The 25,519-nt window shown below is 38.3% G+C and overlaps 1 protein-coding gene across 5 annotated transcripts in view; it reads right to left on the bottom strand.

The window, feature by feature from the left end:
* RARB (retinoic acid receptor beta) overlaps positions 1–25,519 on the bottom strand; it is a 779,733-nt gene that overhangs the window by 481,015 nt on the left and 273,199 nt on the right. The window lies entirely within an intron of this gene.

The following is a 25,519-nucleotide window of genomic DNA, read 5'->3' on the forward strand; positions in this document are numbered from 1 at the left end:
CTTAAAACAGGAAACTCTGGGACCTCCATTCCCATTTGTCTGTATTATAATGGACCTAAAATGACTTTCTGGGGAGGATCTTGTGTTGCCTGGGACTACTCCTATGGCTCACTGCTAAGCAAAACCAGGTATCCTTCTACCAAGACTTATCTCATTGTTAAACACTTTAACTTCAGCAAGATATTAATTTCACCCTCAGCTTGACTGAAAAAGCACATGGCTTAAGCACTTCCTGACAAAACAGAGCAGCTATCCTCCATGTACTTCTCAAGGAATATAACCTTAAACTCATTACTGATCCAGCAGTATATTTCAAAAACTTGGCTAATAGAAGATGTACCTATGGAGGATTCCTCCAAAGCTCTATCTTTGCTCAGACAAAGTGGTCTTTCCTTTTGGCATAAATTACACAGAATTTGTATATACGTACTGTTTATCAAAAGTCAGGGATCACACAGACACAAGGTGTGAAAGAGATACTCCACATTCCATCCTGGGATAGGTGGCAGATCGTGAGAAAGTGACAAATCTGGACCACATCAGGTTGAATCTGATGAAAAAACTCCTTTTTTCCCCACAAAATTGATTTTCAATTAATTTTATCTTGGTAGATGTACTGGTCCATATCGGGGAACTGTATAGGAAAGAGCTGATGAGGGTTATCACTGCGTTTATGATGAGGACACCATTCATGACATTATACACTGTCCTCTCTAGAAAAAGTTATTGGAGAAATTTCTCTTTGGTCTCAATATCAGGCAGGATGGAGCCTCTCCAAGCAATTGGTTTCATTTCACTTATGAACACTATAAATCATGTTTGCCTCCTATCTTGGACTGCTAGAAAGCTCAGTGTCAAATATGTGACACTTCTTTACAAAGGAGGTAAGACTTCAGTGATGTGCTGGTTCTACTCCTGACTTTATTTCACCCTTCAATTATAACTTTCTCTTTCCTTCATCTGTTTATTGATTATTTCTTCTTTTATTATACTGAACAGATTTCAGTAACACATTTTCGTAAGATTTTTCGTACAAGGAAGGATAGAAATAAGTAATTAATTTCTTTGGTGTTTTTTTTCCCTTGGTGACTTGTTCCACCAATGATCCAGGTAAATTCTGAAAGCCATCCTCTGCTCTTCCTTTTTCCTTGAGCCCAACAGTTGATTCTGCTTCAAATTCAGCAACTTATATCTTCACTCCCATTATCCTAAGCTCAGGCCACCAGCAGCTCTCTCCTTGGCCACTATAATAATTCACCTGTTTCCTCCCGCATGTCTAATCCATCCCCTATTCATCCTATTCTCTGATCATCAGTCGTGCTTGAAATCCTACATTGGCTTCCTTTGGCCTTTGGATATTTTTTAACCTTCCTCGCAGGCCTTACATGTCCCTTGTAAATTGGAATGAGTGCTCTTTGATTGGGCCCATGGAACATTGCTTTACTTTCTTCCTGTTCTGGACATTTGCACATGCTGCTCCCTTTGCCTAGGAACCTCTTGTGCCATGCTCCTGGTGAACTTTTATTCAGTTCTCAATTTAAATGTTCCTCTCATGGGAGGCTTTGGTGGCTTCTTAGATTTGGTTACATATTCCTGTTACACACCTTCAGGAGCAGTTATTACTTGGGAAGTAGATTATCACATTTGATTTCAATTACTTATTGAACAGTTTGTTCTCTCTGCCATGCTATAGGACACGGGCTCTGTCTGCCCTGTTTATTGCTCTGTTCCCTATGCTAAGCACAGTGCCTAGCACATTTAAGCATTCATAAAACACTGGTTCATTGATTGAATGAATGAGAAAAATTATGATTAAAGCATCAGAAAGGATGATTTCTGGCTGGTATATCTTTAGTGGACCCACAAATTTAATGAAACAACCTGTAAAGTTGCTCTTATTCTTATATTAAAAAATTATATTTGCTTACTTCTTGTCTATCCAATAATTTCAATTTAAAATCAGGAAGACGAAAATTGGCACAACGTATCATTCCTAGTCTGATTCCTTATTCAGTTGCCATGAATCACCTAGGGTAGTGCAGCAATAGAAGACAAAGCTAGTCTTCAGAGATCTGTCCTCTTATCAAGACATACTGAGTCATTTAGACTTAAAGGCAGGCTTTGGTTTGTGTGAGAGAAAACAGAGGTGAGAGATAACTGCCAAGTAATTCAAAGATACCATTTACTTACCAAAGTCAATGGTAGCTTCACATCCTCTCGCATAGCCGGTGTAATGCAAGCTAGTTATGACATCAGGCATTTCTGCCTTTTCTTTAAAGAGGTTGTCATTACATTTTCTGCACACATCATAAAAAAAGACAGCATCACAGACCTCTGCTCTTGGACTGAAAGCATGTAAGTAGACCAAGGATGGACAAACAGGTATCCTGGCTTCATTTCCTTTATTTTCCTATATTTTCGACTCTTGTTTGTTTGTAAACTTTGATAAGATGTTTCTGTTTGATAAAGATGGGGATTACTTAGGTCATGATTTGCATAAAGTTGGGGAAAAAAAAGGAAAGGGTGGCTGATTACTTTGACTTCTGCTAAAACACACATTTTAAACTCAAGGTTGCTTATAGAGCATTTCCAAAATAGTGACAACTCTCAATTACTTGCAAAGGGGAAAGGGGACTCCTGGGTTGCTGCAGTATACAATTTCACAGACTTGGCTACATTCCATTCCTGGATTCTGTGAGATGCTCTGTGCTCTACTGCAGTTACTTCAGTTACTTCCAATCAAGAGAATATGAACTAGTAGAATATGAACTAGTAGAGCAAAAGTTTAGTCAATGAGATGTCAAACACTTGGATATTCTGAAATACAGACTGCTATCAAGAAAGTAGATAGTCACATCTTGAAATTATCTGTGGGAGAGAATTCTCAGGATTCTCCTTAATGATAAATGAAAATTATCTTCAAAAAAATGAAAACTGGGCCGGGCATGGAGGCTCATGCCTATAACCCCAGCACTTTGGGAGGCTGAGGCAGGAGGATTCTTTGAGGCCAGAAGTTTGAGATCAGCCTGGGCAACACAGCAAGACTGTACCTCTACAAAAATAAAAATTAAAAAATTAGTGGAGTGTGGTGGCATGTGCTGTAGTTTGAGCCCAGGAGCTTGAGGCTGCAATGAGCCATGATGGTGCCACTGCACTCCAGCCTGGGTGACAGAGTGATACTTGAAAGGAAATGGGAAAGGAAAGGAAAAAGGAAAAAGAAAGAAAAAGAAAGAAAAAAAAAGAGAAAGAAAGAAAGAAAAGAAAGGAAAGGAGAAGAGAAAAGAAGGAAAGAAAGAAGGAAAGAAGAGAAAAAAAGCTGAAGAATACTAAGCATAATTAGAAATGCTGACTACTTCTTCACATAGGTTCAGCCAAATCAAGTAGCCATCTTTTGTATTATATTAATACATATAGGTGCACCACACACTCACCCAATTGTTACTGTTCCTTTCTAACTGAATTTTATAGATGTTACAATGTCATTAACAGTAAAGCACAATGTTTTTAATGTACTACTAAGACACAGAAAACACTGCCAATTAAATGGTAACACCATGCTTTCTTACTATTTATGTTAAATGTTATACTTCTTGAAATTTCTCCCTGGGAGTTAGGTAGACAGTTTTTTTAAGTAAAACTGTTTTTTTAGTAAAACATGGCTAGCTAAGAAGGTTCTGGGGACCTGGAGCTAGCACTCAGTGGTGACTATCAGGATTTGATGAAGCCAATGCATTGGATAATTGACAGCTCAATTATTAGCAGGAAGTTGTACAGAAAAGGAATTACAAATTTTTCTCTTTCTGTGAAATAAAGCAATGATTTTTTAAAAGTAGTTATCATCCTTGTGCACTAAAAGGGAAATCTGAGCTAAATACATTGGTTAATGGACTCCTGAAACTTCTTTATACTCAGAGTCCAACACTTCCAACATTACTTTTCACCTCAGTATTTTATAACTTTTTATTTTATACAATATCATCCTCTATGACATCAAGAGCAATGATAATGCAGTAATTTTTAAAGAGTGTTCCACTGTTATCTTTAAGCTGCCAACCATCATTTGGCATGTTAGAGCTTTCCTGATCTTGCCAGAGGTGTCAACAGAAGGTGTTCAGAAAGCAACCTAATCTTCTTTCTTCTAAGGATCCTTACATGGTTGTCTAGGCACACAACTAGAAATAACAACCATATTAATGCATGCAAAGAATGGCAATTATGTCATGGCTGCTGCCAACAACACTTGCAGTTGTAAACTGTATGCTGGATCCCATTTTACAGATACTAAAACGGGAGGTGGTGACAAGTGGGAAGTTTTTCTTAGAATCAGTAAAATACAAAGTTACACATCCTGGAGCACAAAGTAAAATTCCTACAAGATGGGATCATCATTTTTACTTCTGCTAAAAGAAATGCTTTAACTCAAGGATACTTTCAGAGCATCTTCAAACTAGTTAAAACTCTCAATTATTTGCAAGTGGAGTAGCTCAGTGGTAGGATAATGAACGCAAAGCCTCAGCTACTCCAACTGTCTCGTTTGGGCACATGGCTCTTCTTGAGTAAAAACAACTTCAGAGCAGAGAGTGCTGCACCAAAGGAGGCAAGAGTTTCCTGAAGGGTAATACTTTCCATTGCTCCCAGCTACCCAGAGTTGGGTGGGTGGAACAGAAAAGGCTTTAAACACAAATATTGTAAACACATAATTGCCTTACCCCGCCTCTACCTCTCCTTACAAATAATGAGGATGATGCAAGTTGCATTCTTTTGAAATGCCCAAGAAACAAACCAGTTAAGTAGTTGTGTAGGTTGACAAAACACTTCTTATACACCATCTTTAAATCTCTCAAACTTTTTGGGCTAATTCACAAGCTCCTTCAAACATAAAATCTAGGAATGATAGCAATCATTTCCAGGGGAACAGGGCAGACATTTCTATTCTGGCAGGTCCTTACACATGTTCTCTTGGACTCTGCCTTCTGAGGAAGAGTGTTGGCAATGCAACTAGCCTCTCCTGTTCTCTGCTCAGGGTCCTTTCCTCCTGTCTTGGTGGTCACTGGCTGTTGCCAGGGAACTTTCTGGAACTGTTTTCTACCTACCATCTTTTAATTCAAGATCCTTCCCTAACCCACTTGTCTATATCCTAGCAGAAGGTCAGGACTGTCTGCAAAACCCTGGGGCCACGGCTAGCTAAGAAGGTTCTGGGGACCTGAAACTAGCACTCAGTGGTGATTATCAGGATTTGATGAAGCCAATGCATTGGATAATTGACAGCTCAGTTACTAGCAGGAAGCTGTACAGAAAAGGAATTACGATTTTTCTATGAAATAAGGCAATGATCTTTCTCTTAGGCCTTATACTCGGAAGACAACTTCATTTCCTAAGAAAACAAAAAAAAAATATTTCCACTGTATGTTTATTATTAGGAAATGGTTGGTTTTAGGATTGTCAGAATAAACCAGAATGAACAAAATTAGACTTTTAGGAAATTTACAGTGATGCTAAAACGTATTGTACCCAGTGGTAATTTAATTTCCTTATCAGTGTCTCCCAGGAGAAACTGGGAACAGAATGTGTCCAAGTCCAAGAATTCCTGAAGAAAATGCAGAAAAGGAGCTAATTGCTAATTGAAACAATTGGTACCAGACCACATGAGTTCAGATAATACAGATACAAAGGGGCAAAGGCAAGGAAATGATCAGTGAGAAATGAGAACACGAAGAAAAAAATCAGAACAAAAATAAAGCAAATGACAGATAACTTTATAATGTGATTCATTTCCAAATAAACAGCAAGTCAGAACAAAACCACAGGAAAACAAACTGGCTCTCGATAATGCTGAATATCTCATATCAAGAGCACCACAAAATCAGATCTACACTAAATAAAAATACCCTAAAATTCAGAAAAAATTTAAGGTTGTAGCTAGGAACACGGAAGATCTTGCAAATCTGTGTAATTTTTACACCATTATGTTGACATGACTCTGCCCTCAAAATAGAATATCGAATATCAATTTTCTATACAAGATGGTTAGAAAAACCATTGGCTTTTTTTCCCTTTTTGAGACAGGGTCTCACTCTGTTACCCAGGCTGGAGTGCAGTGGTGCTATTATGGCTCACTGCAGCCTCGAACTCCCAGACTCAAGTGATTCTCCTACCTCAGCCTCCTGAGTAGCTGGGACCACAGGCCTGTAGCACCATGCTCAACTAATTTTTTTATTATTTGTAGAGACGAGCTCTCCCTATGTGGCCCAGGCTGGTCTCAAACTCCTGCGCTCAAGTGATCTTCCCATCTCAGTTTCCCAAAGTGCTGGGATTACAGGTATGAGCCACCACGCCTGGCCACCATTAGCTTTTATAAGGAAGTATTGTTATTTAATACTCTATAACAATGAGAAAAAACAAAACTCATATATAATGTAAGAAAATCTCTTTTTAATTTTATATCAAATTTTAAATGAAGATATAAGATTGAGAAACTTGCCTGAGAATCTGCATTTGTAACAAGCTTCCAGGTGATGCTGCAGCTGCTGTTCTGTGATTTGAGTAGCAAGGTTCATCATGTGGCCTCTATTTTTGGTGGAGTCTTTCACCAGTGATATGAGGACCGAAAGGATGGCCAAATTCTAGTTCAAGTCCATGTCAGTAATTTGAATCTGGTCTCATTTACAGATCTTGACTTAAGCTACTCAATGTCCCAATAATTCTTAACTTCTACAAGAGTCTGTTCTTTAAAATTATTATCATAATCAAAACACTGAACAGCTGCCTACTATCTGTGGGGTGGTAAGTTAGATTGCAAAAGAAAATATTGCCTCTTGCCACCTAGCAGTTTATAATCTAAGACAAAAACATTGATGTTGGTGTGTATGTGGCATTCCGAAGCATGTCTTCAAAACATATCCAAATCGAAGGTTTATTTTAAAACGGGGGTAAATGAATATAAAATTTGTTGGAGTTGGGCCCGATAGCTCACGCTTGTAATCCCAGCACTCTGGGGGGCCGAGGCAGGCAGATCACGAGGTCAGGAGTTCGAGACCAGCCTGGCCAACATAGTGAAACCCCACCTCTACTAAAAATACAAAAATTAGCTGGGCATGGTGGCGGGTGCCTGTAATCTCAGCTACTTGGGAGGCTGAGGCAGGAGAATTGCTTGAACCCGGGAGGCGGAGGTTGCAGTGAGCTGGGATTGCACCACTGCATTCTAGCCTGGGTGACAGACTCCATCTCAAAAAAAAAAAACATCATTAGAAACGGAGATAATTTAGCTAGGAGACTTAAATTGCTATATATATTATAGAGCTGTCAGTTTTCTTTTGGACCATCTCTTGTGAAAGGGCATGGCATTTCAGAAATGATTTTAAATCAGTTTTGCTAGGCTACTAGTAAAAGAGAAATTCCAAGGAACAACAACAAATAAGGCTACAGGTGGTAACAGTGTTCCTAGTGGTTAAACCAGACATGGACTTAATACCAACAGTGGTCAAGATGGCAGAGAACTTAAGAATAGCTGCTGGTAATTAACTTTTGAAATTAAATATTATTTTGACTCTCAAATACAATTGAAGCACTTCCTAAAATTATGCCACTGAATTTTCTTCTAAAAGCTTTATATAAATATATCTCTTAATAAATGAAATCAAAATAGTATTAGGATTGATTACTTGCATCTGAAAAAACAAGATGAATTTGATATGGATTCTTGACTTCCTTGCTGTCATAGCCGTACAAGTATTTAAGTGGTAAGAAAATAATCCTGCCAAGCCTTAGAAAGACTCAAGAGGCTGGAAAGAGAGCCAAGATGTTAGAAATATCTCCCCATTCCCACTGTTCTTCTTTCCGTCAAACTCATAAAAATGTACACGATCTGTACACATTTGTAAAAATACACTCTATTTATGTCAAAGTAAACTTAAATTGGGGGCTTTATGTGTCTTTCACATAATGCAGCTCATTGTTTCCCTGAGAAATGAGGATGAGATATTTTGATACCTGGGGCAAGGCTAACATTATTCAATTTGAGTGGGGTAATTAAGAACAGATTCTTACCACTAACACTTGATTGGTTTAAACTGAGCCACAATACACTAAATACTCCTTCCTGAGATTTTGAAATTTAATATCTTTTAAAATGGAAAAGGCGAAAATCATTTCTCTCCTGAAATAAGACATAATTACAGCCTTCGGAGGCTAGCTGTAGCTACAGGACTAAACTAAAATTATTGAATTGTGGTTCTCCTTTACTAGGTGAACTGGCACTTCATTTTCTTGTTGGATGAAGTCTTATATTTAAAACAAAATTTTCTCTAAAATGAAACAACTGATATTTTTAAAGCATTTCTGAAATGCAGGAAAAAGTATTTAATTAAAATATTTGAAGCTGAGTCCTGGGCTCCTCCACTTAACTCACTCAGTGATTTTGGCCATCTCTTAGATTGAGTTTCCTCATTTGTAAAGTTCCTCATAGAAAAAATCAAGGCTTAAATGAGATAACACATATGAATGCCCTTAGAAAAGTACAGAATGCTGTAAATATGTTCGTTTTACATTATTATTGGAAACAGCAAGGGCAGCACCTATAAACAACCATGAAGTAAGACAGACACATTGACGTATATTTAGCCTACGCATGGTCAACTATCAATTTATGAGTATTGCAATTCCCACATCCCATTTGTAGGGATTTTTTTTGGAGGATACCACTCCTAGTATGAATGTTTCAATCAGTCAGGAGACAGAAACCACACTGGAGAGCTTAACAGACAAGATTTAATGTCAAGAATTGTAAACCAGATCTTGGGGAAATGAAAAGGCAAAAGAAGAACACAAGTATTATCAGGTAATAATTTCAAGGAGTAGCTCTCGCTCATAAGCTGGGGAAGCAAAGGGATGAAGTTGGAATTCTTATAACAGGAGCCTACAGGGGTATCTTGTGGGGCTGGGATCCAGGCCTCTGAAGGAGTCCACCCGGTAGGTGCTGGTGGCTCTGAGGCTGTTTCTGAGAGTGTTGGAAAAATTCTAACTTGGAATCAGCTGCTGCTTTTGAAACAAACTGCTGCTGCCTGAATGAAGAAGCATGGCTGACGTAATGCTCACGGAAAGGGAAGCAAACCTGCTTTTTGTTTATCCTGCCTCCCAGTTGTTCTCTAGTGTCCCCATAGGCAGAGCCAATAGGTGTCCAGCTGGAAATGATGAATGTGGTTGCAGAGTTTTGGAGTCAGCAACACAAAGCAGAGAGTAGAAAGGTTCACTTGAATTTGAGTAACAATATTTTAATAACCAGCATATCCAACTTTCGAATATATTTTGCTTTTCAGGAGACTGTTTAAAAAAACATGTAAATTTCAGTGTTTTTGTACTTGTACACATTATTTAATCACAGTTCCTACTACTTATCATCGTATTTGATTTGATCCCCCCAGATCATAGTACCAAAATGCCCCTATTTGTTCCAAAGATGCTGTGGGCCATGCTTCCAGTGTTTATTCTACTCAGGAAATAAATCAAAGAACCCATCATTCATCAGGTGTTGCAAACCAAAAAATGCAAAGGTTAAGTCAATTAACATCTTCAATCATATCTACACTCAATGAAACACCAGCTAATATATTTATATATATTTAATTACTATTTTAATATTATATGAGGTAACTATACCTACCCATTTGAATGCTTATCATTTGGCAAACACTGAACTAGGTGATTTGCATGTTACATCATTAACACCTTCAGAGCTATTGTTATCTGCATTTTACCTAAGAAATGGCAACTTTAAAAGGCTAGGTGTCATGTGCAAGATATTATCATTGGTGTGTGGCAATGCAGGGATACAATCTGGTCTGAATGACTCCCAAGCCTGAGATCTTTGCTCTACAGCCCACTGTTTGCATGTTAATTTTATATAGAGTACCCACTTAGAAACTGGCACAGAATGTTTACATAAGGAGATACAGAAATACTGCTATGACACAATGAGACTAATTTTCAAGTGATAGTTTTAGGAAAGTTGAAAAAAATTAGCTTAATTATAAAAAAATAGTTAATTCATATGTAGCTTTAATTTTAGAACTAGGTACAATTTGAAGACAGTAAAAAGCATCAAGAAAAAATAGCTTTGGAATTGTCAAAAGTGTCGCAAACTCTCTATACAAAAACACCGCAGCAGAGACTGATAATCTGTCCATCGAATCCATTCTTTTTTCCCTGGACACTGAATTAGACATTTCCCAGGCTTCGTGGCAGTTAGATGTGACCACGCGACTGAGTCCTAACCAATAGGATTATGAGTGATGTATGACATTTCCTGATCTGGTCCATAAAACCTCCCACCATTATTTATCTATCTCTTTCTTCTTCCTCTAGGTGGATACAGATGACATCAAGATACCAGGTGATAGAGGAAACCCAAGTTGGAAAAAGTCCGGATAGCTGAATCATCCCATGAATGATACCTACCTGGTGACCTCAACCCTAACCTGGACTCTTCTGTATGAGACATAAACTTCTATTATGACTGAGCCATTTCATATTTGAGTATACAGTAGTCCCCTCTTATCCCTGATTTTTTCCCCATGGTTTCAGTTACCCACGATCAACCATCATCCAAAATGTTAAATGAAAAATTCCAGAAATAAGCAATCTATAATTTTCAGTTGTGCACTGAGTAATATGTGGAAATCTTGTGCCATCTTGCCCGAGACATGAATCATTCCTCTGTCCAGTGTATCCATGCTGTAGATGCTACCCACTCATTAGTCACTTAATAGAGTTTGGTGATCAGATCTACTGTTACGGTATCACAGTGTTTGTGTTCAAGTAAACCTTCTTTTACTTAATATTGTCCCCAGTGTGCAAAAGTAGAAATGCTGACAATTCAGATATGCCACAGAGAAGCTATAAAGTGCTTCCTTTAAATGAAAAGAAAGTTCTCTACTTAATAAGGAAAGAAAAAAAAATTATATGCTGAGGTTGCTAAGATCTACAGTAAGAACAAGTATTTTATCCACGAAATTGTGAGAAAAAATTTATGTTAGTTTTGCTGTTGCACTTCAAACTGCAGAAGTTAGTAACAATTTGTGATACATTTTATTACAGCATATTATTACCATTGTCCTATTTTACTATTATTGCTGTTAATCTCTTACTTCACCTTATTTATAAATTAAGCTTTATCATAGGCATGTATGTGTAGGAAAAAACACAGTATTTATAGGGTTCAGAACTACTTGTGGTTTCAGGCATCCACTGGGGGTCTTGAAGTATATCACTTGTGGATGAGGGGGAAGACTACTGGATTTATTTCCACTGCTTAATTCATCTTTAATATATGCATGAATTTTAGTAATTATATTCATAATAACAATACTAGAAATAATGATAGCAGTTAATATTAAGCTCCTACTAAAATGTTAGAAACCATTCTGAGCATATTACATAGATTTATTAATGAAAGGCCCCTCTCAGAACCTCTCTATACTTTACACAAGGCACAAATGAGCCTAGATGTTCTATAGTACAAATTCGACTAGGGGAAGAAAACTAGAAAACAGAGCGCGATGTATCTGCATATAAGATAACTGATAGAAGTACTGGCGTCTGATAGCTTGATGGCAAAGGAAAAGGCAGAAGGGGCTGGGTGCGGTGGCTAATGCCTGTAATCCCAGCACTTTGGGAGGCCGAGGCAGGTAGATCACCTGAGGTCAGGAGTTCATGACCAGCCTGGTCAACATGGTCAAACTGCCTCTCTACTGCAAATACAAAAATTAGCTGAGTATAGTGGTGCTTACCTGTAATCCCAGCTATTCGGGAGGCTGAGGCAGGAGAATTGCTTGAACCCGGCAGGCAGAAGTTGCAGTGAGCTGAGATTGTGCCACTGGACTCCAGCCTGGGCAACAGAGCGAGACTCCATCTCAAAAAAAAAAAAAAAAAAAAAAAAAAAGCAGAAGGAACACAATTTTAGAAAAAAATGGAATCTGGAGTCAATTGGTATAGGGCCATAAGCTCCAGCAACCCGCTGAAGAATCACAGTATAATTGTTCTTTTCAATAGCTGATGTTCATAATAATGATTAAGTTATCAAAAAGTTAAATCACGTTCCCTAAGCTCTGCTTAAGAAAGTAGGAAAGTGTTACAATATGCATGTGAATATTTCAAATTCACATGGTCAACGTTAAAAAAAAAAAAACAAAACTGCAGCCTAAGGGATTGATTCATTTAGCTGTTAAATTTGCTTAAATGAGCCAGGTGCCATGGGCTCATGCCTGTAAACCCAGCACTTTGGGAGGCTGAGAGGGGCGGATTGCTTGAGCCCAGGAGTTCAAGACCAGCCTTGGCAAAATGGCAAAACCCTGTCTCTACAAACAAACAAAAAAACAGTAGCTGGGCATGGTGGTGCATGCCTGTAATCCCAGCTACTCGGGAGGCTGAGGCAGGAGGATCACCTGAATCTGAGAGGTCAAGGCTGCAGTGAGCTGCAATTGCACCACTGCACTCCAGCCTGGGTGACAGTGAGACTGTGTCTCAAAAAACATAAAAGAATTTTACTTGTATGAAACGCCAAATTTCTAAAATTGTGATATATTACCACACATTTCTCCGAGAAACCACCCTTTGAAACATCACAACCGTAAGTTCTGTCACAAACTCAAGATGACATTTATGCTTGATACAATACAGAGTATTAGAAACAGGCTTCATTTTTTAATGCACTCCCATTTTATGGGAAACAAACAACCTCTTCAGCTGATGTGAATTACAAGTGCCCATTCTCACAAGTTGTTGCCTAGGCTCACAGTCCTTGTTGTCTTTCCACTGTTGTCATTCTGGGGTAGCTACTGCGGTCTAAATGATCTGAATGCTTTCCTGCTGGGATTAGCAACAGCCACACTACCAAATTGTACTGTGCAATGGGCCTGGAAGTTGCATTTAGATTACATTTCATTTCTATACTCAGGAAATACATGCCTTAATTTTCCTCTTATGTTAAAATTGATAAGGCATAGAAAAGAAGATATATGTTCATGACAGTGACTTTATAAAGTGGTTATGATTTTCTTTATAATAGCAATGCTTATACCATCAAATGTGCATTTGTGATTTAGACTGGCCAGGCTATGGAAAAAAGAGACTGACAAGTAAAAACACTGGGAATGGGAAACAATCCCAACTACAAGGCAGATAAAAGAAGCTGCTTCCCCTGACACAGCAAGGAAATGTCAAGAGAGTGCAAATTTGGTAATCATATTCTTCCAATTCCTCCCTGCAAATGCACTGAGGCCTATAAACAGCTGAATCCATTATTCACAAGATAAAGGCCAAGGAAAGAACTAAGGCTATTATATCAGAAGCAGTGCAGTCGTACTTGCCAAAACATATGACTGATGCCCTTTATGGTACCACAAATCTTTTTTTTTTTTTTTGCACATGTATACACTAAACAGCTGTCACTTTTTATACCTGTTATGAATTTTTTAAAAGTGCTATCAAAGCACTTGTTTTACTATCTTTTTACTATCTTTCTCCCCCGCCCCTTTTACAGTAGGTCTCAGAGAAGCCTGAATGCACATCCTAAAGCTCATTAGGTAGGGGAGGAATAAAGTCCAGTGGTGTGTAGATGCTCTGTGGGGATTCAGGATATTTGTATGTGGTATAAACTGTGGGGAGCAAAAATAAAAACTCTCTAACACTAAAAATAATGTAATTATGAAAATATTTTACCTTTAGTGTAAAAATGTTTGAACTAGTGATTTTTCTAAATCAAGAATTTTTAAAATATTTTATGCTTTTTGTTAAACTATTAATTCTTATAGAAAAGTACACAAACTGTACGTGTACAGCTCAATGAATTTTCACAAGCACTCATGACCCTCATTCAGATTAAGAAATTCTGAAATTGAGAAAGCTCTGAATACCAAAATGTCTCTTCATAACTCATTTAGAGGCAAGACTTTAGCTGATCTGAATATAAATATATAGATTCAAAAATATATTAATTCAAAAATATATATATTCAAAAATATATATTTTGAACATGTATATTTTATATATTTTTTTATTTTTATTTTTTTGAGACAGAGTCTTACTCTGTCATCCAGACTGGAGTGCAATGGCACGATCTTGGCTCACTGCAGTCTCTGCCTCCCGAGTTCAAGTGATTCTTCTGCCTCAGCCTCCCAAGTAGTTGGGATTACAAGCATGTGCCACCAGGCCTGACTAATTTTTGTATTTTTAGTAGAGACGGGGTTGCACCATGTTGGCCTGGCTGGTCTTGAACTCCTGACCTCAGGTGATCCACCTGCCTTGGCCTCCCAAAGTGCTAGGATTACAGGTGTGAGCCACTGTGCCTGGCCAATCTGAATATATTTCATGGCAAGAACCTTTCCTGAACTGATGTGGGGATATCTGCCATCTTAGACTATTTTGTGGGGACGTTCATGCATTTTGCTGCAGAAATGCCAACATGCTTGCTTAGGGAGTTCTGGCCCAGGCTAGCCTGGGAGTGGTACCTAATTTATGGCATCTGTACATATCTTTCAAAATCTGAAAAATTTTAAATTTTTTCATAAATCTGGATCCAAAAATGTTGGTTTAAGGACTGGAGACCTGTACCATGCTTACAACAGACATCATTCTCAAACTTCATGTCCTCTGAGTGTTTACCCTTTATTCTGAATTATTTTAAAGAGTTACAAATCAAAACAAAGAGACATAAGTTTTTGCTTAAATAGAGCAGCCAAAATATAAAAATGTTAAAGTACCCAGGGTGGAAGAGGATATGGGGAAGCAGGGATCCTCATACACTCTGGGTGGGAATGTATGTTGGTACTCAAAGAAAATTACAAATAGCCTTTCAAAAAGTAAATGCATTTTGATCCAGCAATCCCACTGCAAAGCATCTATGGAAAGAGTCAAGAAAGTATGCCAAGGATAGGGCATATTGAATGTAATAAAAAAACATAAACATACTTTAAAGATTTAGCAATAAAAGGATAGTTAAATAAATGTTGATGTAACCACACAAAATAATACGGTGTTGCCTTTAAAATAACAAAAATGATATAGATCCATACATAATGATATGGAAAAGTTTCTAAGATAAAACAAAGTGAAACAATTTTCAAGACAGTAATATATAAAAAAAGTATATAATATATATAACTTCTAAGGATATACTTATATTCTAGATAATACAATTTTCTCATTACACATGTTTTTACAAAAACTCATAGGTGCTTATGTTGAGCATGGGAACAAGAGAAGGAGGCTTTCACTTTTTGATGTACATGTTTATTACTTTTTTTCTTTTCCACGTGCATGTTTTGCTCTTCTTATTGGTTTCCAATAAGTTTGTGGAATTCTCACAGGCTCAGGTATAGTATAGGTCATCAACCATCTTTTCTGAGACTAGAAGTGCCATAAGATGAAGCCTCTAGCCACCAAAAATCCTTATCATTTTCTGGTTAATCTTGGCTTCTACTGACTCTTAAGATAGACCCAAGACCTGTCAGTAACAAAAATCTCTTTAAATGATATTATGGAATTCCAGAGGTGTTCCATAATTTATTTGATGGAACAGCAAATAAATAGATCAAATAAATCCAATAATCACCTCCAACTACCCCTTAAATGTTACCTGTGCAAAGCATATTAACTCTATTTTAGCCTTTCTAATCCATGATTTCAATTGCATGATCTGTGCTTCAGCTCCGAGTGTGGGGCTAAGAGCCAACAGGAGTCTAAGATTAATGAATGGATTTGAATCTCAACCTTAGTGTAATGATCCAAGTTCCTCTGCTTCCCATTTCCCTATCTCACCAAACATGTGAGAGATGGCTTAAATCTTGGTATATGACCCTGTGTGTTCTCCCTTTTGACACTTGACAGAGTGGCTATGGGAATCTCCTAGTATAAATGGAACAGTAACACAGGATGAACATTTCTGTGGAGCCTTCTCACTTGCCTAGTGTTACAATTAGATAAGACAATAAAAATAGCAGAGTTATCTTTCATTATCAGATCACAAACACTATGTTTAATACTACCCCTTCAGATCAGTAGAAACAAAATAAATGAAACAATTTGGTTGGTTATACTACTGAAAGATACATGTATTCTTAGGAATGAGATCTCTGGCTATAATTCGGTCTTTATTATTCTGAGCTTAAAGTCTTCTCTGATTTTCCTAAGCCATTCACCTTCAAATATATATTTTTAAATGTAAGCCCACCCCAGCCTTCAACTAAATTCTATATCTAGAACACACTTCTTCCTGGTCTCTGCATGCTGGCTTCTTCTTATCTAGATTACAGTTTAAATGGCACCTGGATTTGTTCCTCTGTCCAAGCACTGTAACATTTAAAATCTCTGTATATTACTTATCATTTATTTCCTTAACTTGCTATTGATTCAATTATTGCTGATTTATTTCACATCCCCCAGGATGTAAATGTAAAAACAGATATGTTGTCCGTTTTGATTTGACAATCACTTTGCCACTTTGGAGGGATGTGACAATCAATCCAGGGATGAGTGAATGAATGAGCACTTTCTCACCTCTCATCCCCTAAAAGCGTAGTCAGATGGTAAAAAGGTAAAGCAGATATTGCTTTTGTTTAGTAGAAAATGGACCAGGTGAAACTAGGAAATGATATTTTAAAGTAAATTAAGATTGTAGGCCAAGGAGCCGAGGTAGTCCATAAGGAAAAGCATTTACGAACAGCCACTAATGTCTTCCCATGGCTTACCTACGTGTCCCAGTCAGGGGACTGCACACACAAATGAAGGAAAGCAGGATGGAGGTAAGCCAAGCTCTGTAAAAGTACTTCTGTGATGCGCCACGTTCAGGTCTATGATTGCCGAGACTCGGAAAACCAAAAAAGGACAGCAAAGGACAAAGGGAAGGACTCCAGTGACCTTCCATGGACAGACTGACATCAAGAAAACCTTTACACAAATGTTTGGGCATCTTCTACTACATAATGAAAGTTTTTTTTTTTTTTTTTAAATCCTGAAAATACTCATGAGAAAGGTAGAGGAAAATTGACAGTAATGGAACAATGTTAATAGTATAATAATATCTAAGAAGATATAATTTGATTCAATGATACATATGCATCTTAATCTTGGTATTTTTCAGATGAACTTTTTCCCCCGGTAAGTTGTTCTTTTCTAAGACATCATAAATGAAATGCTTCACTCAGAACATTCACATTCTGTTACATTAATATTTTTCCTTTGAAAGCTTATCTTGACAATCTAGCCCTCCCCTTTCCCAAGGTTGCAAAAAATCCTATAAATGTCCTCAATAGGTCTGTGTCTCCTCTGAAACAAGGATGGACAGTTAACATCGGACTTTGGTGAGGAAGGCAGAAAAGGTAAGAAGGGGGCCAATTTTCCTCAGGGATGTCAGACAAATGAACTGCTGTATTTAAAGCCGAGGGCTTTGGGAGTGCCTACCTGTTCTGTTACCATCTTCCCTTTTATGCTCACCACCTCAGTCATGACTACTTAATAATTTACCTCTCACAGACTCCCTCTTGCACACATTCTCTGTGCTAGGTACACAGCCAAGCACTGAGGTTGCAGCAGGGAATGGACCCAAGCCTCAGCTTTCACAGGGTTGATACTATAGCCACTCAAAGTAGGGATGTCATGAGGCTGCAGCATCTTAAATATCTTAGAGGAAAACATTCTTTAAAATTTCTTCAACAACAAGCCTAATAAAATGAAGAACATTTTGCAGGGATAAGTGGTTGATGTTGAGGAGGAAGAAAATATGTTAGGCATTAACATTGGATTTATTCAGAACAATTATTAATAACAAACACATGCTAATATTTAGGATCGGGGTCAGTAAACTACTTCTGTAAAGGACCAGAGTATAAATATTTTAGGCTGTGTGGGCCAGACAATCTCTGTTCAACTACTCAACTTTTCCACTGTAGTGCAAAATCAGCCATAGACAATGTATGAATTGAGCTTTGTCCAATAAAACCTTATTCACAAAAACAAGTGGCAGTCTGGATTTGACGCACCAGCCATAGTTTGTCAATCCTGATCTAGGTTCATCTTCTCCCAGCAATCCTTTACAATGAAGAAGCTAAGCCTTACATAGGTGGACTTCTTTACCCAATGTTACACAGGTAGGAATCGCTCTGACTTTGCACCACTGACTTCATCTTCTTAGAGAATAAAGCCAAACATTAGAAAAATAAGCATGAATAATACAGCATGATAGAGATCTCTAACTTCTAAGTTATGTGCTACAATTTGGGTAACTAGCTATGATTAAGAGATGCTGACCAGTGAGAGCCAAGTGGTTATGAAAATCTTTCTGGAAGGTAGGCTGAAAGAATTACTGTCCTAGAATATCAACTCTCCTTTCCATTGCCTGCCTGTAAATAGCAATTTATCACCCTTCAGGCCTCCCCTCCAGCTTCACCTCCTGTGGGAAGCCTCCCCAGATTTCCCAGTCCCCTTGTACAGTGCTCCTGTTGCTCTTGGTGAAAACTCATAGCTGTGTGTGTATAATTTTCTGCATGTACATTATATTTCAGTAAAAAGTAAAACAAAAATTGACAGTATTTATTCACACAGTACTGTAGACTGGTCATTTTCATGTCTGAATCTCCAAAGGACTTTAAACAAGTTAAAGGTAGGGATCATGGTTTTCTCTTTGAATGTTGAGTTTAACCCAATACAATACTGACATGCAGTACATGCTCAGAATTCAAGTTAAAGTAGGGGTAAGATTGGGATGAGCACAAAGCATACCTCCCAAAAATATACTCCCAAAGGAGAACCACCTGTGACCTGAGACACGGATATGAAACTAAGGCTAATGACGAGGTGAGGGCAGTAAGGAGGTGAACTGGAGTTTGGACCTGGTCTGGGACATGCCCAGGAATCTATTGTCACATTATTGGTGGCACTGCTCTCCATTAGGTAAGAATTAGAAAGCTTTTGTTTTCAGAGACGATGTCTCACTCTGCTGGGATATGCCTAGGCTGGAGTATGGTGGCTCTTCCCAGGCACAGTCCAGAACTCCTGGGCTCAAGCGAGCCTCCCTCCTCAAGCCTGAGTAGCTGGGTCTATTGGCATGCACCATTGCACCTGGCTTTTGGAAAGTATTTCTGATTGCAGATATTTTCATATAGAATGTTAGTGAAATCAATTTCCTTCCCTTCTCATGGTGAAATTATATTACTATTTTATAAAAACATTCAAGTAACCCCCTCAATGTTTTCATGTTACTTTCTTTTTTAGTACCTGCAAATTTGCTTTGAGTAGATTTCTATTTTAACCCATGCTGCTTCTCTTTTAGCTTCCCTGCATTAAATTGTTGGGTACAGTCATCAAATAGTGTTTCGTTCATCTCCATGAAGTGGTCCAGTGCACTGCAAATCAAGTCATGCATGTATTGTTTAGTTTCAGTGGTTCTTTCATTCATGGCACAAAGTATGGCAACATGAAGGGTAGAATCGTTAACTGTCTCTGTTTGCTAGTCTTCTATCTTTCAAGTCACTTACATCCATTTAGCTAAATTGCTGCAAAAGAACCAAAAGGAATAACCTATAAAGCAAGATTTCTGAGGTGTGAAGACACCTCTTTTATTCTTGGCTATCAGCAAAAAAACTTTGTACCTTCTTATGCAAAACCCCACAGGCTGGAGAAGATTGATCAGAGAGGTTTCAGGTAACTGGAAAGGAAACAGCACTTTATATCCCATATCACGTCTTAGTCAATGAAGTAGTTGCTAGCCACCTTCTTATTGTGGCACCTATTCCTTTGACAATGTCATGTCTATGAATAGATTAGTCTTCCCAGGAGCCTCAACTGACAGATGATGAATATGCAGGGTCCACCCCCAGATTAATCATCTTGAGATACTAGGAGATGAAACACACCCACTCAGCCCAGGTAAAAGTGGCTAAGCTGCCCTCTTCTCCACCCTCTCTTGCCTTTCTTCCTCAGCATTTTGATTGCATTTTTAACTATATGTTCCTCACTACCTGAGGGAAACAGAAAACGTCAAATGATGTCAGAGTCGAAAAAGTCAGTTATTGGATACAAAATGATACAACTAAAAATAGATAACTTACTAAATTACAGGGGGATATTTTGTGTATAAGGCATCTTAGAATTGGTGACTAATGACTACTGTCAAATAACTGGATTTTTGGAATCTGTACAAAAAATTTAGATACAACTTCCCCTTTCTCCACAATTTCTCCAATGGTATCTGGTCTTACATAAATGCTTATCTTCCTTCTCTCCCCTCTTAAGGCACCATACAAGTTCTCAGTTTAATTATATTCCATTAACTCCTCCCCTAACTCAATATCCTGGAATCTTAATTCTTTCACAAACTATTGTCAACAAGGACCAACAAAACCTAACCCAAGTAGCTACTGAGTGAAGTCCAGTGGGAGACACTTGAAAAATATGACAAAAACCAGCCACGTTGAGCGAACATGCAACAAAGGGCATTAGGGAAATTGGTTAATATACTGAGTTACTTAAAATTATAATGTTGAAAAAAATAATTGTGGCAGCAGGGAAATGATGCCAATTAAGTAGTCCAGTAATGGGAAAGAGGCAGGAGAGAAGTCACTTTGCCATTCATAATTCAGCCCCTTCACTTCCCAGGCAGTGGAGCCTGCTTTCTGCCACAGTGCTGAACAGTTTGGAAGATGTAGATTTAAAATGCATTGAGATTTTCAGGAGAAAACAAAAGGTGGCAGTTAAGAAGACATCACCATTAACTTCAAAGATCAGGAAGGAAGAACTGTAAATGACTAAAGTGAAATCAGATGACATTACTTATTGCTTTCATTCTTTTCCAGAGGCCCATTTTTCCTTTTCCTTTTTTTTCTTTTGATGGTGCAATACTCTGGCCACCCCCAGAAAGATTCCAAAATCCTCCCTCAGCTTTTTATTCTTGCTGTTCGCAACCTACACCACCAGGAAATCCATCTTTCAATACAAATCTGAATGCCTTGTACTGTCATTTGGGTTTAAATATATTTCTCCACAGCTCTGGCCTCAATATTAATAGCAGACAGCTGGTCACCATGTTCCACATCATAAACCTGTTGGGAGGATGTATGGCCAAGGGGGTTGGCTTGCATCAGAATCACTTGGAAAGCTTGTTAAAGACACAGATTGCTGGGCTTCACCTCCAGGGTATCTGTTTCATAGGTCTAGTGTGGAACCCAAGAATTTGCATTTATAAGAAGTTCCCAGATGGTGCTGATGTTGCTGGCCCAGGGATCATACTTTGAAAACCACTGCTATAAACCAATCCCAAACCTATTCTCTTGAAAGAGATGGCAGTGGTTCCCAAATTCTGCTGCATATCAGTATCACCTGAAGAGATTTTAACATTCCAATTCATTCTACACCAAGTAAATCAGAATGTCTAGAAGTAGATGCCAGGCATTTGTAATTTTTAAAGCTCTCCTGGTGATGGCAATATACAGCTAAGTTTGGGAGCCACTCAATCTTGAGATGAAGTCTTGAGCCAAAGGGAAAAAAATCACTGGACCAGAGGCCAGGAGGAGGAAGAGCAGCTCTACTTAACTGTGACCTTGAGAGAATTCCTGTATTTCTTCAGCCTTTTTCCTCATTTGTCAAATGAGGTAACTATTTGTTTACCTTTTTCTCAAGCATCTGTAGGAAGAAAAATACATCAAACGAAAGTGAAATGGTTTTGAAAATTAGGAAGCAGACTAAAGATGTAAGACATCAGGAGAGTCCTTCCCAGGGTGAAAGGCCAGAGCTTTGGCACAAGACGACCTACATCAGAACTCTGATTCTGAGTAGTCCTGTGACCTGAGCAAGTTATTTAACTACTATGTTGCAGTTTCCTTTTTTTTTTTTTTTTTTTTTTTTGAGATGGGGTCTCACTCTGTCTCCCAGGCTGGAGTGCAAAGGTGTGATCTTGATTCACTGCACCCTCTGCCTCCTGGGCTCAAGCCATCCTCTCCCTAAGCTTCCTGAATAGCTGGGACCACAGGCGCACGCCATCTCACCTGGCTAATTTTTTGTATTTTTGGTAGAGACAAGGTTTTGCCAAGTTGCCCAAGCTGTTCTCAAACTCCTAAACTCAAGTGATCCACCCACCGTGGCCTCCCAAAGTGCTGAGATTACAGGTGTGAGCCACTGCTCCTGGTCAATGTCCTCTTTTTGTAAAATGAGAATGATATTACCTTCTTCATGGGGTTCCTCCAGAGAATTTTTGCTATTTGCCCAGGACATAGTAGGTGCTCAATAAATGACTATTAGGCATATTTGATAGGGGTATATCTACATATGCCATCACCCAATGATACGGAGAAGGCATCCCTTAGGAAGAATTTCAAACAGACTTTAGTGTTATTAACAGTGGATAAGCTGGAAAACAGCATTGAATAAACTTTCTATATGCAAGTAACAGACAACTGTGAACATGTGAAGATTCAACTCAGTTTAAGAAACTCAATGGCTAGTTCTTAAGGCAGCAGAATCCTTAGAATTGCTGGGTTCTGTCATCATTTTCTCTGGGTCTGGAAAATACCCACTTACTTACAAGCTAGTTTGCTCCTCAGGCACTTTGTTCTGGGTTGTTAGTCTGAACTTGGGAGTACACACAGATTTTGTATTTGGTAGTTTGTTTTTTGTGTTTATGTGTTTTATTATGACTCAAGTCAGTCTCCCTGAAAATTTGGAGGCTAGCATTTTTCAAGGATAGTTTGAGCAAAGAGAAAGGGGTAGCTAGGCAATGGGTGCTTGTTGCCAATTGGTTGGGGGTGCAATCATAGTGGTGTGGGAAATCGTCCTCATGTGAGCTTAGTCACTTCTGGCTGGGCCACAGGAGTGGTCCGCAGTCCAGGTGGAGCCATGGTCATCAACAGACATGCAAAAAAAACCTGTAAAGACATCTTGAAAGGCCAATCTTAGATTCTATAACAAGGATATTATCTGCAGGAGTAATTGAGGAAGTTGCAAACCTTGTGACCTCCAGAATAATGGCAGGTAATCATTTATGTCTACACGTAAGCAGAATTCAGGCTCATCTCATCTTCCTAGCCTGGTGGTCTCTCATTAGCTTTAAAAAGATGCTCTAGTTTGGGGGAAGGGCTATTATCATGTAAACTATACATTAAATGTCTCCCAAAGTTAGTTTGGCCCAAGCCTAGGAATAATTAAGGGCAGTTTGGAGGCTAAAGGCAAGATGGGAATTGGTCAGATCAGATCTTTTCACTGCCATAATTTTCTGTTATAATTTTTGCAAAGGTAGTTTCATTCTGAGAAATATTACTCCCTAATTTTCATGAACAAAAATGAAAAGAACAACAATATTCTGTCCCAATCCAGCCACTTGTATAAAAGGAGAAGTATCGGAGAGCTTTGTATAACGCTGGATCATTGAACAAAAAATAAAACAACCAAAACCTAATTCTCCAGTTGAGGTAGTAGCAAAACTCATGAGCAACGTGTCCACTGTGAGCAAGAGATTTTTAATATCCCACCTGTATCAGAGCATGAGATGACCATGAGATGAGACTAATCCATAGTCAATATCATTGTAAGCAACACCTGTGCTCTAAGTGGGGGTGGAATGGCATTTAGTGGAATGGCAATTGGAATATCATAATTTAAATTCCCCTTTTTCACTATACCTCTGTAATGCTATAAGAAATGTCTCAGTTTTTCTTAGCTGTAGAGTAAGTCATCTCTCTCTACCTCCTAAATGAACATTAAGACTGAATAAGGACACAAGGAAAAATGACCAGTGCATCATTCTCCCTTACACATGAAACTCATGTTCAGGTGACATTATCTGGGAATCCATTCAGTGGAAAAATGTCTCCATAACCAGCAACAATTACATGGCAAGACAACATACTTCTCTCAGAGGCATCTTATCAAAAAGAAGGCATTCGCAAAATTTCTGTACAATTTAAAAAATCTCCCACATTCTTTTCTGGAAAAAAAAAAAAAGAGCAAACATGTAATTTGAATCAAAGATTACAAATTCCAGGTGGCAGCCTGTTTTTGGTGGTGTGGGAAGAGGGCTGGCGTTAACAGTTATTGTACACCTTACAGGCATACTGTGAAAGGTAGTATTAGGAACAATAGTAAAAATAAGAGAGACAACTAGATTACTCTTCAATTTCCTCTAAAATCTTGAGGAATCCCTACTTACAAATTAGCAGAATAGAGACACTTTATATGGAAACAGAGTTTTGTTTTTTTAAGATCTTGGGCAAACAAATGAACAAACAAAAAGTTCTAAATGAAACTAAGAGAAAAAGGCATTTTGAGTATTTGCTTTGCCATTCTGTTCTCAAAAGAGCTCAAACATCACAATAGTTTGCAACCTTTTCGGTTGGATACTTTTTTCCATCACTTAACAGATGGGAAAGATTTTGTGAACTTATCTGAGCAATAGACAAGACCGCCTCCTCTCTCGTAAGTGCCTTGTCAGCAGATTCCTGGAGCCTGGCTGTAAAAGCACTTGTTTCTGCTTTTCCCCAATCTAGGAAAGATGCCTCTTAAGCTATAGTGAGGCAGAGCATAGCCATTCAATTATCCAAATACTACAAGTCCATAAAAGAACATTGTGCTGCAATTGATTTCTTAATTTGAGTGAAACAGCACACCCCGACACCATCCGTCAGATTCTGAAAATAAATCTCCACACACATCTTCCGATTCAACCAAGTTGCAGGATGCATTTTTATCAATTTTGAGATAACTTGCAGAATATGCAGACCAAACCAATACGATCACAGCACCACAGAGGGAAACATAAACCCCAAATTAAACCTTTTTACATGAATACGGATGGTAGCAACAATAGATATTTTTTGCCTTTTTTTTATACAGATGTTCAGATTTCAATTTCCAGAATGCTTTTAAATGTATCCAACTGTTTTAATGTGACAAATGCCTTTTAGTGCCCACTCCACAAATATTCCAGTCATACTTAGCTGCATGCATTTATGTATATGAGCACTTGGAGAGTAAGTGGGGAAAAAAACCCTAAACAAACCAAAACCTAATTGAGAAGTCTATAAAATTGATATCTACCCCATGTGAAACAGATGGTGGATTCTGTAGAAGGCATAAAGCAACGAGCTGTCCAGTGTAAAGTTTAGTTCGGAAGCCGCTATTTCCTAGGAAAGGTAAATCACAGCTTCTCTGCACTTTTCCTGTTTGCCAAAGACTCACCTGAGCTCGGAAAGAGGGCAGTAGCTTGAGAATTCATTTTCCTAAGGAAATCATAAAATCCCGCTGACAGGCTGGGTTCAGCTTCCAACCTTTGCCATAAGGAGATGTGTATCTTCGAACCTCAGAAAGCATCCAGAGAGCACAGTGCACATTCAATTCTCTGTACATCTTGCAAAAAAATACCTCTCACTCACTTGTACAGATCTCTTTATTGCAGTTGACGTGGGCTTGCCCAGGGGACTGACTTGTTGTTCTATAAAGATCCTTAAATAGGCACTACTGATGAAACATTTAATCCAAGCCCCAG

The sequence above is a fragment of the Pongo abelii genome, chromosome 2 (assembly GCF_028885655.2).
Source record: "Pongo abelii isolate AG06213 chromosome 2, NHGRI_mPonAbe1-v2.0_pri, whole genome shotgun sequence".
NCBI lineage: Eukaryota > Metazoa > Chordata > Mammalia > Primates > Hominidae > Pongo > Pongo abelii.